Below are 15,953 nucleotides of genomic sequence, written 5' to 3'. Positions count from 1 at the left end.
TTCTCTATTTATCTTTTGTGGATCTTTCTTTGTCTTGCCAGGAAGGGTTTATGCTTTAAAGAACTAACAATATCTAACATCTGAATGGTGCTTGGTATATTTCAAGGTACTTTTGGTTGTGTTATCTCAGTAATCAGAAGCATAACATGTAGTGTTAGTATTTTCCCAAGAAAGTAACCATGGTTTCTGAGCTCCCTTTGCCCTGCTAGTTCCTAGCAAAGCCCCCCATAAAGCAAACTCACATTAATTCAGATTCCTTACTCTTTAATTCACATAAAAGCCCTATGATATTCCAAAAAAAAAAAAAAAAAACAAAAAACACAAAACAATGTAAATTCAAAGAGATAGTGGGTATAATTTCCCCTAGGGACAATGTCTTCATTTTAAGTCTAACCTGATTACCAGGAGGCCCTAAATACACAGTAACTTCTGGGCTTGTTGGTTAGAAAGAAATCTAATACTTAAAGATCTTTGTGCTTTTTCTTACTGTTGCAATATTATACAGCTAAGAAAAATATCAGTCACCAAAACTTTGAGCCCTCGGCATATCAAGAATTATGGAATCAACATAACACAGGATAACCAACAATATCAAAAGTTAACATTCATATCAAAAAGTTATTGACCACCTGGTAAAGGTTTCTCAAACCCTAAAACTGAACTTCAGAATGCAGATCACAAATAACTCTGAATCAAGAGCAGATAACATAGTTTTGTTTAGAAACCTCACACCCACACCAAGGCAAATTTAGGGTAACTTTTTTTTCTCCAGTATATCCTTATTTTTCATGTAGATGCTACCTCACTTCTTGAAAATCAGCCTGTCAAATATGTCTGACTAGTAGTTCTCACACTTGAGTTGAAAAACATTTCAAACTCACACAGTGATATTTTTTCACCCATCTTAAAAATTATAGAAATATTAATCGCAGGAAACATAAAATATATTTGAAGTCAAGTTTTTAAAAATAAGAAGAACAGGTGACCAGGCAAAACATGTGTCTACAACAAATATCACTAGCTGTCTTAATTCCTCCGTCAACATTTATTTAAAAGATTAGTTTTGCTAGCAGACAAGTAACTGTAAAGTCCAGAAGAAATAGAGAAAATGACCAAACATCCACCTAGGCACAAGAAAATGCTAGCGAGTAAGTTGTTTCTTCTGCAACATGAGAAAAGACTGCCATATTTCTCCATTGCAGCAGTACAACCCCTGACCTCAAATCTGAGAACACCAGCAACCTGTGGTAGGTATGAGGCACCACTTACTCAGCTCCTAAGCTTAATATTTAAGCAGCCCCTTACTATCAAACAGCAGCTGTATACAATTATTTGAAATACCTTTTTTTTCCCATTTTATTACATCTTCTCAATATTTCCACTTTGCCAGGTACACATTTTGGATGAACTATATTTAGGTAGATTGTATTTATCTTATATACAGTAAAGACTATAGATACATGATATGTGTGTGTTTCTTCCCAGTCTCTCTGATTGGCCTCCTTTTCTTTATCTTAAATATTGGTTATCTTCAAAGCTCCTGTCATCTAACTTTTCATGCGTTTTATAGCAATGTTAGCTACTCCAATTCTTAAAGTTCCAAACTGAAGAAATGGGTGTGCACAAATCTAGGTATCATCCTGAACACTCTTCCCTCCACTCAAGTTGTTTTTGATCAATTAACACAAGTGTATGTTGGATTATATTACAAAGGATAAAATTATCATCAAAAATTGTGAATCTCATGTAGTTGGAAAGCACAAGGTAATGTCAGCAACACCTAGTTTTATAGAAACCCAAAGAAAATGAAACAGAACCTTAATTCCAAAACAGAATACAAAACATTGTTTTCTTTTGTTTTCCAATTACAAAAAGAAAGCTTTTTCACCTCAATTTACTTTTTAGCTTTTTTAAAACTGGCACACATTCTTTCTAGTGGCAAAACAAAAACAAAAACAAACAACCACTGCCATTCATTAACAGCATGTTCTCACTTGATAACTCAAGATTCCTCTAAACTGTACAGTAAACTAAATTTGAAAATAACAAAATAATATTCTCTGGTGTGTATTTGCAAACTGTTAAATCTTCTTCCCCTCTAACATGGACATTATCCCTTGATATACTCTGGCTACTTCATTCTTCAATGAAGAATGGGTTTGTTCTTCAATTAAAAACAATAAATTTCATAATTCAGCTTCTGGCAAATGCTATATTAAACAAATATACATTTTATTTTTTGTTTTTGTTGACTAAAATGACATTATTTTTATGATAATACCTTTATTACAACAATCCTGATGTTATCCAAAAATATTTTCATTTGTTTAGTTTTGCCCAGAGGAAAGTAATAAATAATAAAGAAATCTTGCAAGTGTGGTATATGAATATATATTTCTCTGTATTTATTATTCATATTGACTCTTCTCCCTCTTTCTTCATATATACGTGTATATGCAGAGATATACACACCTCAATGGTACAAAATACAGTAGCATCAAGTACTAAGAAACAATTTGCCTAAAAGCAATATGGGGGATAACATTAATTCCTCACACAAACTGTGTCCAATAACCAATTGTTAATCATATGGCTTTGGTCCATAACACCATCACCATTGATCCTGAAGAACATTTTTAAGACCCATTTTCTAATGCCCAGAAATTAGTGAAATATTTATAAATTTGAGTATTTTTTTTTCAGGAAATGCTTGGTTTTCAATGTCCCTTAAGTTACCGGGGGGGGGGGGGTGGGTCTATGGAGGGAAGCTTTTATAACTTTCTCCCTTCAGTTCTCAAAGTAACAGGATAAAAATTTCACCAGAAATTAACTGAATGCTGAGTGGAACATTGAATTTTTAATTGGTGGTTTTTTCAGTTGTAAATATATGGAGTCAAAAGTTTATTTCAGAAGTTTCTATCAGATTTGGAACTCTTTAAAACAGCTTTGATCTGATTATATGATAATCAGTCCATTTCCTTCATAACACAACAGGCAATCCTAAAAGACACATACCCATCAGTTTCAAGATTGTGACATTAAAAAAAGATGATGACATTTCACAGTTGGCTATTTAGTCACTGGTCTTAAATTCATTTGCTCCAAATACAACTGTTATGGGCTAACCTGTGTTCTCCCATAACTGTTACATTGAAGGCCTAATCCCCAGTAACTCAGAAAATGACTGTAGGGACTCCAATTAGGTAAGTTAAAATGAGGCCCTAGCAAACTAATACAATGACTACCACCCATCAGTACCATTTACATGAAATAGCACATTTTCTTTAGTCACCATATGTTCTCTATGAGAGAAAGGTTGACTGCTGCAACATGTGGAATAATATTTCACTTATACAATGTTGCCCTGTCTTACCTGCTATTTATTTAGCATATTTAGATCACAGTCCAGTAAAACTCTCCTCCTCTTCTCTTTCCTCCATCTATCACCACCACCACCTCAACAACAACGAAGTCTAACTCATATGTTGTAGGCACTACGCTAAATGCCTTATCTATTAAATCATCTAATTCTCATGATTCTACAATTACTGCGCTCATTTTATTAACTGAGAAACAGACCCAGAGAGGTAGGCAACTTGGCCAAAGACACAGAGCTAGAATAAAAATCCAGGCAACCTAATCAGAGACCATTCTTTATTATTTGACAGGGTTTAAAAACACCTCTCTGAGTTTCGGAGAGTGAAAGTGTCTTCCATTTTGGCTCAGTTATTCTCCTTGGAAAACCTAAACCTTTATTACAAAAGTCATGTCTATTTTTTACCCAAAGATGTTTCTCTTTTATATAATGCCTGGCTGAAATAGATAATAAGCTAAAGCTAAATTTGTGCCATTTAGAAATGGTCATAGATAATATTTTTGTGATGCATGATAACTTTTAAGTATTAAACACTGAAAATCCTTGATAAATTTACCAACTGGAAAACCAAATGTACCATTGCCACAATTATTGATATATCATTAAAGCAATATCTTAAAATCTAAACCAGGAATATTATAAACCTCAATTTTTTTCTCCCAACAGAAAAAAAAAAAACAGATTTTTCCTTAAAGCTTATTAAATAAGAATAGTTCCAAACTCTCCCATCATTCACTCATAAATCAATGATAAATTTCATTATGATATGTGCTTGAGAAATGGTTTTCTGCACCTAATCCAATCAAATAGCAGTAATCCAAATACATTCTAAGGTTGCAGCACACAGAGCATTTAAAATGGGCATTTAAAAAAAGATAGAGTAATGGAAATAGTTATCACTGAGTTTCTAGTATGGAAAAGAAACACCGTCTCTTGTAGTTCAGAAATGTAGAAGTGCCTTGGTGGCTCAGTCAGTTGAGCATCTAACTTCGGCTCAGGTCATGATCTCACAGTTTGTGAGTTCAAGCCCCCTGCTGGGCTCTGTGCTGACAGCTCAGAGCCTGGAGCCTGCTTCCGATTCTGTGTCTCCCTCTCTCTCTCTGCCCTTCCCCTGCTCTCTCTCTTTCAAAAATAAACAAAAACATGAAAATAAAAAAAAGAAAAGAAAGAAAGAAATGTAGAGTAAATGTTACCTGAGTTCAAGTTTGACTCTCCCATTTGTAGCTGTGAGATCTTGGGCCAGTTATTCAACCTCTTTGTGCCTCAGTCTTCTCTTCTCTGTGTGTATAATCAAAATGTGTACCTCAGAGTTTTTATGAGGATTTAACAAATTAATATTAATCACATTAACTGTGATTTGGGCATACTATCTTCTACATCTGTTTTTTAAAGACATGGAAATATTATAATTTTGTAGTTAGACCAGGACATTAGTGGTGGTCCAAATACACCTACTAAGGAGAAACCACGTTTCCTTGTCTCTGTATCATTCCAAGCAAAACAAAGAATCCAACAAACAAGGAATGTATCTGTGAATATTACTAAAACTTGATAAAAAAAATACAAACAAAAACAAAACCTGAATCATGAAAAATGCACTGGGGGATGCAAATGAAAATCTTTAAACATCCTTCACTATTCCAACACCTAAAATCCAAGCCATTTTCTGTTGCTCCAATGTCACCTTCGGATGTTTCTTCATCAAAAATATATTAAAAGTACTCTTGTGATTTAATTGTGGAGCTCTTCATTCAAAGGGAATATGAAATTTTGTCTTCAGTAATGTAATTTTAACCCTTATTCTCCTTTTGTATCTAGACATCCTGACCAATAGAGAAAGAAAACAAAACAGCAATGGAATTCTCTGTGCTTTGATCTGAGTAAAACACTACACAGAAGCTCTCTCATTCAGGCCTTTTCTCTGAGGCACACTGCAAGAGAACGCCTTCTTAGCTCCCATGCATGGCACCAGCCAGCCAGCTGGGGACATAGTTTTATTAGTAGATATTTTAACATGTCATTTTGCCTTCATTTTCTGATTTAGAAATTGTATGCTGGAGGTAAAAGTGTGTGCATGTGTGTGTGTGCAACACATGTACTTTTGAAGAACGTGAATATGTGTGTATGTATGTTCCATAAAAGTTTAAAATGTATGTTTCACTCATTTTCAAGTACATATAAAATAAATAATAATAGCTAAATTTATTTAGCACCTACTATTAGCCAGTCCCTGGTCTGAATACCTTCATTATATTAACTCATTTCATCCTTCCGCCATGCTAATGAGATAAGCAGAATTGCTATCCCCATTCTACACATAGGGAACCTGAAGCATAGCAAGGATAAGGAATCTGCCCAGAACTGCGTGGTGAGCCAGTGGAAGAACCACGCTGGACCACGTATGTTGATTCTACAGTTCTTCTCAAGCACTACTGGGGTTTCTTTCTTTTTTTTTTTTTATTTTTTTTATTTTTCCCGGGGTTTCTTTCAATGACCTCATCAAATAACTTCCTAATAACCATGATGTGCATGAGGAAAATGGAGCTCCTAAACAACCACAAATGAAACAATATTTCAATTTCACTGACAGGCCAAAGAATTAGAAGATCAGCTGAGAAGGCGCCAAGAACATATCTCAGCACTCAAACCCACTGAACATCGTGCCCAGCAGTATGTACCAGTTTACCATCCACCAGTTCGCCTGATCTTATTAAAACACTGAACAAAAGCAATTGAATTCATTATGTCTCTACGAGCTCCTTCTAAGTATCAGGTAGGCATAATGGGAAAAATAAGTCACAGATGTGCTCAACATTTACATCATTACTCTCTGTATGAATTAGGTATAACGATAGTATAAATTATTAAACAGTTCAGGCAAGTAAGAATTAACCAAATATTGATTTTTTCCCTTTAAGATATATTTTTATCTTAATATATCATCAGTAGCCAAGAGACAAGCCAATTTGAATCCAAAATCCTGCATGTTATTGAATTCTACTGTCATTTCAGTAATTAAAATGCACATTACTTAAGTACAAATTTCTAAACAGATCCTCACGGCTAATTCTCACATCTGTACTTTTGTTTCATTGGGTGCTGCTTCTTTCTTTCCTTTCTAAACTATTTTTTCTACCAGCAGCATACTAAAACTCGGAGCTAAAACTCCTTTGGAAAGGTTGTGTATGATGTCTATACTAATTTATTACTTGTAATTTACCTGTAAATAATTGAGTACAGGATAGCAGAAAAAGGAGAGTCTTAAGGCTCATCTAAGTTCCAGAGGTGAATTAATTTCTTAGTGCTACTTTAACAAAGTACCACAAATTTAGTGTTTCAAACAAATTTCTTATCCCACAGTTCTGTAAATCAGAAATCCAAAATGGGTGCCTCTGAGGTAAAATCAGTATGTTGGCTGGGTTGCAGTTCATATTGGAGCCTCTAGGGCAGGCTCCATGTTCTTGCTTATTTCACCTTCTAATGAGTGCCTTAATTCTTCGGCTCATGGCCCCGTCCTCCATCTTCAAAGCCAGCAATGGCCAGTTGAGCTTTTCTCACATCTCATCACTTTGACATGGACCCTTCTGCTTTTCTCTTCCACATTTAAGGACTTCTGTGATCACACTGGGTCTACCCAGATAACTCAGGATACTCTCCCTAATTTAAGGTCAGTTTAACAACCTTAGTCCAATCCACCATTTTAATTCCCCTTTGCCATGTGGTGTAACATAATTAGATGTTCTAGGAATCATATGGGAACCTCTTTTGGGGGGCCATTACTCAGACTATCACAAGAGGCCATTCTTTCTTTGATATTTAGAAATCATGCCTATTAATCTTTCTTTCCAAAAAAAGAGGGAAGACTGATAGTTTTTAAATTTATGTGTATTATATTCTTATATGACATGTGCATAATATGTAACATATGCATAAAACAAGGATGTCAGAACCACAAACTTCCTAAGAGAAATTCCTCTTTGTAATCCAGCCCAAATATTTCTTCATAAGCAAATTCTTCCCTTGCCTTTCCAAGGTTGGATACTTCTTCCTCTGTATTGTCTTAAATAAAAATGATTATGTTTAGTACTCTATTAACAAGTTTATCACATTACTCTTGAAAATATGTTCTCACATCTCTCTCTCTCTCTCTCTCTCACTCTCTCTCTCTCACACACACACACACACACACACACACAAACTTCTCCTCACCTCTCCTCTCTCCTTGTCTCTCCTCTTTCCTTTCTCTTCCTCTCTGACTGGGATATGATCCCTTCAAGAACAAGGGCTACACAACTGCCATCTTTCAATCTGTTCAGCATGTAACAAGCTTATTGGTAGCACTGAAATACTTGTGAAATAAAAGCTATTCTTTGATTATTATATCATATATTATTATATAATGTTATATATGTATATTATATATATATATATCTATAATTATCATACTGTTATCACTAGTATTTAGTTATTCTATCATAAGAAAATGGACTTTTCCTCACAAGACAATAGTGCTGAGGCATATTTTGAAACCCATAGAAAATAAAATTCCAACACTTTTCTATAATCCTAACTAGAAGAACACACAAAGAGGTAAGCTCTTTGGGAGTCTGACTTTGGGAGCTAATTTGGGAGATTTCCTAACGTGCGTTAGTCATCTGTCACACTAAGAAGTGACCTGATGAGTAACAAAGTATTTAAGCCCATTGGGTTGCTGGTGGGAGCTCCCATGTCAGAGAAGCAAGTATCTGAAACTTCAGGTTCCTAGGCACCATCCAGTATGCTCTCTTCTTATCAATTCCTTTGCACAAGGGCCACAGACACCAACAGGATAGAGAGAAATAACTTCAAACTGACATACTTAAACTTCTCAAATCATTCTGCATTCAATCGCAAAATTATACAATGTGATGAATGGCCAACATATTGTAGTTTCCTCTCTACCACCTAAAAGTAGAATAGGCCATTAATAAATTAGTAATAAATTTTCTTTCATTTTTGAAGAAGTAATGCTATGTTTTCTTTGATATATCTATTATGTTCCTATGGGATTTACACACATTTAATCCTTATGGCACCTTACAGGCATACCAGTATCCCTATTTCATAGGAAAAAAAAAAAACCAAAAAACTAAAGTTTAGGGTGTTACACTAGCCTTTTGTTGCTAAGTTCACAAAGCTTTAGCCCCCTCCAATGATTAAGCCCATGCCCTTACATTGTAAGTTTTCTACCTCCCATGAATCTGAGGGGGGGGCGGAAATAAGAGATAAACCTCTCTTTGACCACAAGAAAGGAAGAGAAGGGAGAATATACCTAATTTCAAATATATATTCAGATTACTTCTAAAAGAGGCCTATGTATACACATTATGATGATTAAATATATCAATAATAATTAAATAAAATGATCTCAGTTCCTAAAACTGTCATATCACTTACATGTTTACATACTTAACTGTCTTAAGGAAAAACTATCCATGCTTAACTCTATAAAAATCTCATTATAGGCTAAAAGTTTGAAGGAAGTTTAATATTTTAAATGGTCCAAAACAATACTTTCTGAGTGATACTACAGAAAACATATCCTCTTCTAGAGATTTCAATCTACCAGGCAAAAACTACCAGATAGAAATCTGTCACATATTCTTGAAAGAGTCTCAAAGGAATAACTTGATTTGTCATTTTTCTTTGGCCTTTAAGTATCTCAGTTCAAAATAGTAATTTTGGTAATAGCATACTAACAAAAAGCTTCGATAGATCTTTAGCTCTGTTTTAATTTTTAAAAAATGAATCATTTATTTATATTTATCTTTTGAAATTTACTTTTTTTCAAAATACAGTTCTTTCAACGAAAATACAAAATAAGCCTCTCTCTGTAAAAACTGTGAAGAAGACTAGTGTCTCAATATGGTAAGTAATCATATTGTGTAGACATAAAAGTTCTTCAGTAAAGATTCAGAAGACAACACGACTTTACAGGTATTGTGCCTAGTATCTTCCCTTTATGATTTCTGGTTATCCCTCTTCTTTGTGAAGAACAATTAAGAGGGAATAAAGCAATGAACACACTAGGGAATATCCACAACTTGGCACAGAATTAGTGCATGAAGTGGTTCATTGAGTTAGTTTTTTTTTTTGGCTCTTTGCCATTAAAGCTCCATATTTATGTTGATATTTTATTTCCTAGTGGTACTACGAAAGGAATAAAGTCAGTCACCCCCTTTCCTTCAGTTTTCTTTTGTAAATTTAGTCTGTAAATTAAATTGGTTCAACTCACTCCAAGTAGCTAAAATTGAAAAAAATTAGCAGGTTTATACAAAACAAACAAACAAACAAACAAACAAAAACAAACAAACAAAAAAAAAACAACTTATAAGGCTTTGAATAAAAGCATCACTGAAGAATGCACTTCAAAGGAAAAATAAGATAAAAAAAGAAGTTAAAATACTCCCAAAGTCCCACATATTTTAGAATATACCAAACAGTAGGGTTGAGAAGAAGGATGGTTGCTAATTCAACTAATAAGTTTGACATACACACATGCACACACACACCCACTATGCACACGTCCATATTCATAAAAAAAAGAAAAGAAAAGAAAAGAAAAGAAAAGGAAAGAAAAGAAGAAAAAGCCCAGGAATATGATGTAGTCACAGGGAAATAATAAGGCCTATTGCAATTCAATCCACACATTCTCAATGAAAACTATTTATAAAGACCCTACTTATACAAATCATGTTTATTTATGCACATTTTGTATGAAGAGATGTTTTCAGAGTGGATTTACTATTTTGTTCCATCAGAAAAATTTAGCTCATGTCCCAACCTCATCTTTCCAACTTGATGACCTGTGTATGTGTGTATATTGGTGGAGGGTGTGGAACAGGGTGAGAGATTTCTTGAAAAAATTTCTTTAGAACATTTAGAAACTGAGTGATTGGTATGTGTGATGCCATTTTAAAACAGAATACTAGAATATAATTCCACTGTTCTGGAATTTTTATTTAACATAGAGGCTTTTCTTTTCCCCCCTACTTACTACCAAAGGATTGGCAATAAATGTGAAAATACAAGACAAAAAGATAATAAAATATCAACAACCTATGGAACACTGCTAAATGTTTTGTACTGTCCACTTTTTCTGGGGTTATCATCACTTAACTATAAAAAATTTTTAAATTGACATTATAGACATAAATCTTTTCTTCAGTGGAACTAAGATAGTAATTCAATACAGTCAGGGATAAGTTTTTTTTTTTTTTTTTTTTTTTTCAACATTTATTTATTTTTGGGACAGAGAGAGACAGAGTATGAATGGGGGAGGGGCAGAGAGAGAGGGAGACACAGAATCGGAAACAGGCTCCAGGCTCTGAGCCATCAGCCCAGAGCCCGACGCGGGGCTCGAACTCACGGACCGCGAGATCGTGACCTGGCTGAAGTCGGACGCTTAACCGACTGTGCCACCCAGGCGCCCCAGGGATAAGTTTTTTTAAAAAAAGTTATCTGTCCTTACTGGATCATATTGTACAGATATGACCATGCCATTAAAAAAATGTTTCCTATATTAGGTTTGTGACAATTTCAACAAGGGCCTGTTTTACAAAATATTGTGATTTGAAAATTACCATGAAATGTCTGAAATCTTCAGCTTCAAATGCACTGTATGTAATTAAATAGTTTATGAATTAATTCATTAATATGTATATCAATATATTATGCAGACCACAGAGGCCAAGGCAGGCCACTCCCAAATGTACCACTCTTGGCGTGTACATTAGGCTGAGCTAAAAACAATCAAGACTCAGAGGTCCTGATACTGCTCCCCTCCCCACGCCAAATGCCTAAAAGAATTTAGATGGAGAACCTGCTCGAGGAAGAAAGCTATTACTGTAGATAACATTATAATAGAAACTAGGTATGGTAGGCAGGGAGGAACCTAGCAAGGCCTGTTTGATCAAAGTCCTCTTTGTGTTCCATTGCTTCTTTATGGAGCAACAAACATTTGTTTACCAAACATTTACTCTTTTTCATCTTCCTATGAATTTCAGTGCTTCCCTTTAAAGTCCCAGACCACTATCCCTCTTTTCCTTAGTTTATGATGACATATATAGCTGATTTTGCCAGACTGTCTTTGGAATGTCTGCGAGGATTCTCCATACATACAAAACTAAATTTGGTTTCCTCCTATTAATCTCTCATGCCAATTTGACTCTCAATTCAGTTAGAAAAATCTTGAAGGGTAGAGAAAACATTTCTTCTCCCATTGTACTTCTAGGTCTTTATCATAACCAATAGTGACCACTGTTCTTGTTAAGGTCCTTCCCCACTTATTTGCCAGAATTTCAGGCAGACAGGGAAGGTGAAAAAGGAAGAGCACTCAGTATCCCTTCTCCTGAATTCCTTTTTATTTTATTTTATATTACACTATTTTATTTTTTTATCTATTGTGAGAGAGATAGTGAGTGGGGCAGGGGCAAAAGGAGACAGAGAGAGAGAATCCCAAGTAGGCTCTGCACTGTCAGCATGGAACACAACACGGGGCTCAAACTCACCAACCGTGAGAACGTGACCTGAGCCAAAATCAAGAGTTGGACATTTAATCTACTGAGCCACCCAGGCACGCCCTGAATTCCTTTTTAAAATGTTCATGGTCTGGGGTGCTTAGATGGCTCGGTCGGTTGAGCTACCGACTTTGGCTCAGGTCATGATCTCATGGTTTGTGAGTTTGAGCTCCACGTCAGGCTCTGTGCTGACAGCTAGGAGCCTGGAGCCTCCCAGGCTTCTGATTCCATGTCTCCCTCTCTCTCTGCCCCTCCCCCACTCATGCTCTGTCTCTCTCTGTCTCAGAAATAAACATTAAAAAAAAATTTTTTTTAATTTTTATGGTCTGACAAAGATGCTATTATGAACACAAAATAAAATAAGAAAGAAAGAAACATTTTGGAAAGAATTTTGTCTTCCTCATAGACAAACTGGGTTTCTCTACTCTGTTCTCTCCCTCCTTCCTGCTACTTCTTCCATCTTCCAAGGTTGCCCTAGTCTAAGGTCTTATTTTTTCAATGTTTGATGAAATTGCTTACGCCCAAATCATTTAGTAGTGAAAGTCTGTAAAATCCCAAAGGGATAGGCAGGTGTCCCTGGCTATCTGAAGTAGAGCATTCTTATGAAACCTTTCATAAGCCCAAATGGTGTGAAGCAAAGAAGCATTTGCTTTATTAATTTACATGGAAAAAATTTTGAGCATTCTCAGACCCAAAAAATAACCTCTCTTGGGCTGTTCTGATGCCTTAGGACACATCTTGCTAATGATGCACAAAATAAATTGAGATAAAGTACAGACGGTCAATAACATACTTCAAAACTATGGTGGCTTGATGCTCAGATGCTGAATGTAGTTCCTCTGGAAGGAGCTGGGTGGCGCCATTCTTCCTGGTCAGAGTGAGCACTGTATAAAGGCTTCCTAAAAAACACACTTAATGTTTTGGGTTTTGTTTTGTTTTGTTTCCCCCTCCCTTTTCATCTTTTTTAATAAAAGAGAAAATCTCTGGGTTTCAGTTAGTGAATACAGGTAATAATGTAGGTTTTTCACACAAGCGAAGTGGTATAAAGCAAACTTTTGAAAAGCACAAGTATACTGAATTCCCTTAATTCTAAAATGAATGCTGTTACATAAGACATTGATAAAAATGTGTCCTAAATTCAATTAATATATATAATTAAACAGCATTATTTTATGGTTTTTGATGTTGACTTATAAAATGTGGTGTAAACTCAATTTTGTATGCTTTAGCAGTCTGTCACATTTAGAAAAGGGGAAAACAAAAGAAATTATGCATTAGGGAAACATTCACCATAGAAAAAGACAGGTACCCAGTTCTGTGAAGCAAACAGCACTGTAATACAGAAATATAATACAAAAAATATATATGAGTGGTTTAGCAAAAACTCTTCTGCAAAATGCTGGTTTGGGAATAGCAAAAATAAACTGGCCAAGTTTCTTCAATTCTTTTTAATTTTACCCAATTAGAAAGATATACAATTTCCTGTGATAGTCCATAAATACTATTAAGAAGGCCATTCTTCTACCTTGAAAAAAAAAATAAAAGCAAAAATAAATTCAATGGAAGAGGTTAAAAAATAGAGGAATAACCACATGTGGTTATTCATCTGAGTTTAATAAATAAAAAACTATCCTGTTTTTAAACTGTCATTATAAAAGTTAAAATAATACAGTGGCATTCAGAAAAGCTAATCATGATTTTAATTAAAAAAAAAACTGTTTTTCCCCTTTTCTAACAAGTTCATAACTCTGTTTTTTCCCTGTATTATATAATTGCTTTCACACATTACTTATAAAACAAGTAATTTTTTTAAGTTTATTTATTTATTTTGAGAGAGGGAGCAAGCAGAGGGAGGGGGCAGAGAGAGAGGGAGAGAGAGAATCCCTAGCAGGTTCCACACTGACCATGTAGGCTCAATCCACAACCATGAGATCATGATCTGAGTTGCAATCAAGGGTCAGATGCTTTATCAACTGAGCCAACCAGGCTCCTCTAAAATGGGTAATTTTAAGTGGAGTGCTTGATTGCCATTAACTGTTCATTACAGGTTTAACCATTTCATCAAAATACTTACTCTTTTATTACTACGGTTAGTCTCTGAACCAATGAAAACACATTTTTCTCTCTAAAAAAAATAATTTTTTTCACTATAATGATTAACTTAAATAATTAAATCCTAAAATAAGTTAAAGATGTTGCAAGAAATTATAGCATCAGTCAGCCCTGAATAAGCCAATCAAATATCTTACTTTGGATACTTGTGTTATTGGGGTAGAATAAATATTGTTACATGTAAAAATATTGGATGTAAAATATGACATTTACTCATCTGACCACAAATTACTGCACTAAATTAAAATACTGAAGCGATGCAAGTAGTCAAGAGTTAGTACCTGAATGCAGCCTTCTTTTGCCTAAGTGCTATTAAGCCATTCTTGGAGATGAAAGGTGAAAGAGTTTACAGGCATGGAAATTAGTTTCTATTTGAGGGAACTAGTTCTACTGTATAAAACTTCCTTTTAAAGCATTTATCCTGGACTAGTGAGTTGTTTTTTTGTTTTGTTTTGTTTTGTTTTGTTTCCATTTGGAAGATATGTAACATTTTAAACCTTATGTGCTGGAAACAAATTATGACTGGCAAATGAAAGCTGGTCTACTTGAAGGTAATTAAATATTAAAGCATTACTGACTAATTTCTTTTTAATTTAATAAAACAGGAGACCAACATTCATCCTTGGTCAACCTAATTTATCAAAACTGTATCTGATGACCTTTTCTGCGGCTCACTGGGATGCCATAAATAGAAATACAAACTCATGAGGACAGAATTAAAGAAAAGCATTCTAGCAATTATGCATTGGTAGTATTAATAGTTGCATCATAAGTTTAAAAATGGCTGAAGACTAATGAATTTGTATCTAAAAATTCATTCTCTGACAAGGTATTAAGAAATCATGTAATACAGTGATTACACAAATGTTTTTACCAGGTGTAATTTACATATTAAGACATGCTTTCAAGTATGAATATTAGATATTCAATCACTTTAATAACTCTTTAAAACTTCTAAAAGCACATAAGGGAAAAAATGTGCAACCAAAAAAGAGGTCTGAATTATTAAAATAACATTAAAATACAGAATACTAGCAATATTCAAGCCAGAATAAAAAGGCATTAATTGAAACACAATTTCACATGATTCTAGCTCTACGGGTTCTTGACATGTGGGAGAAAAGTCAACTGGCAGCACCATGGATCTGCTCAAAACTGAAAAATATTGCAAAGGCGAAAATCATCTCTGGATGATAAAATCTCTCCCCAAATTCTAGGTACCTCATATCCTAAGGCTGTCCTTAAGCTACCCTCAAATTCCTATTTTCAGAATCACACTTAAGCCAACCACTTAGTGAAACAGCCCATGGTCCAAAGATATCCCAGATTTAACACCACCCTTCACACACACAGTCTTAAAAATCATATTTTGGTGCTAATCTCAGCAGTTATGAAGAAGAAAGCAATCCCATCGTGTCATGCTTGGAGAAAATACAGTAAGCCATTCAAGGAGGTGTTTGTAGATTAAAAACAAAGATGAAGTGTATTAAAATAATGAAAAACAAAGTAAAGTAAATGTTAATTTCAGTAGTTAAAATACGCGATTTCCCCCATATTAAATGTGATAACTCTTAATGCAGGGTCTCTTCGTAGGTCCCATGCTTATTACATTTAACTGTCCTGTCCCAATCTGTTTGCTGGACTTTGCCACCCACTTCCCAAGAGCTGATGGATTATATATCACAAAGCGGTAAATACTACTAATAATAAGGCAAATTTAAACTTGGAACTATTATTTTAGTGTAATACTGGGATAGTAAAAAATACTTCCGCGAAAAAACAAAAATTCACCATATTTGGTTAACTGCACAGCTTGAATGATTAAAACTTTCTGAGCTTTTTTTCTAAGTTTTTACTTAAATTCCAGTTAGTTAACATACAGTGGAATATTAGTTTCACATGCACTA

General features: G+C 34.6%; 1 protein-coding gene across 3 annotated transcripts in view; it reads right to left on the bottom strand.

Annotated features, from left to right (window-relative positions):
- The window catches only part of KCNJ3 (potassium inwardly rectifying channel subfamily J member 3), a 154,658-nt gene that overhangs the window by 63,297 nt on the left and 75,408 nt on the right, over positions 1-15,953 (bottom strand). The window contains exon 3 of one of the 3 annotated variants that reach the window (XR_006712887.1): positions 4,570-4,654. The exons of the other annotated variants lie outside the window; for them this stretch is intronic. The gene's annotated coding sequence lies outside the window, so the exon portion shown is untranslated. The remainder of the gene's footprint in view (positions 1-4,569; positions 4,655-15,953) is intronic. 3 annotated transcript variants of the gene reach the window in all.

The sequence above is a fragment of the Leopardus geoffroyi genome, chromosome C1 (genome assembly GCF_018350155.1).
Source record: "Leopardus geoffroyi isolate Oge1 chromosome C1, O.geoffroyi_Oge1_pat1.0, whole genome shotgun sequence".
NCBI classification, from domain to species: domain Eukaryota; kingdom Metazoa; phylum Chordata; class Mammalia; order Carnivora; family Felidae; genus Leopardus; species Leopardus geoffroyi.
Note: the sequence above shows the minus strand (reverse complement) of the source record. Positions and strands in the feature narration are given on the sequence as shown.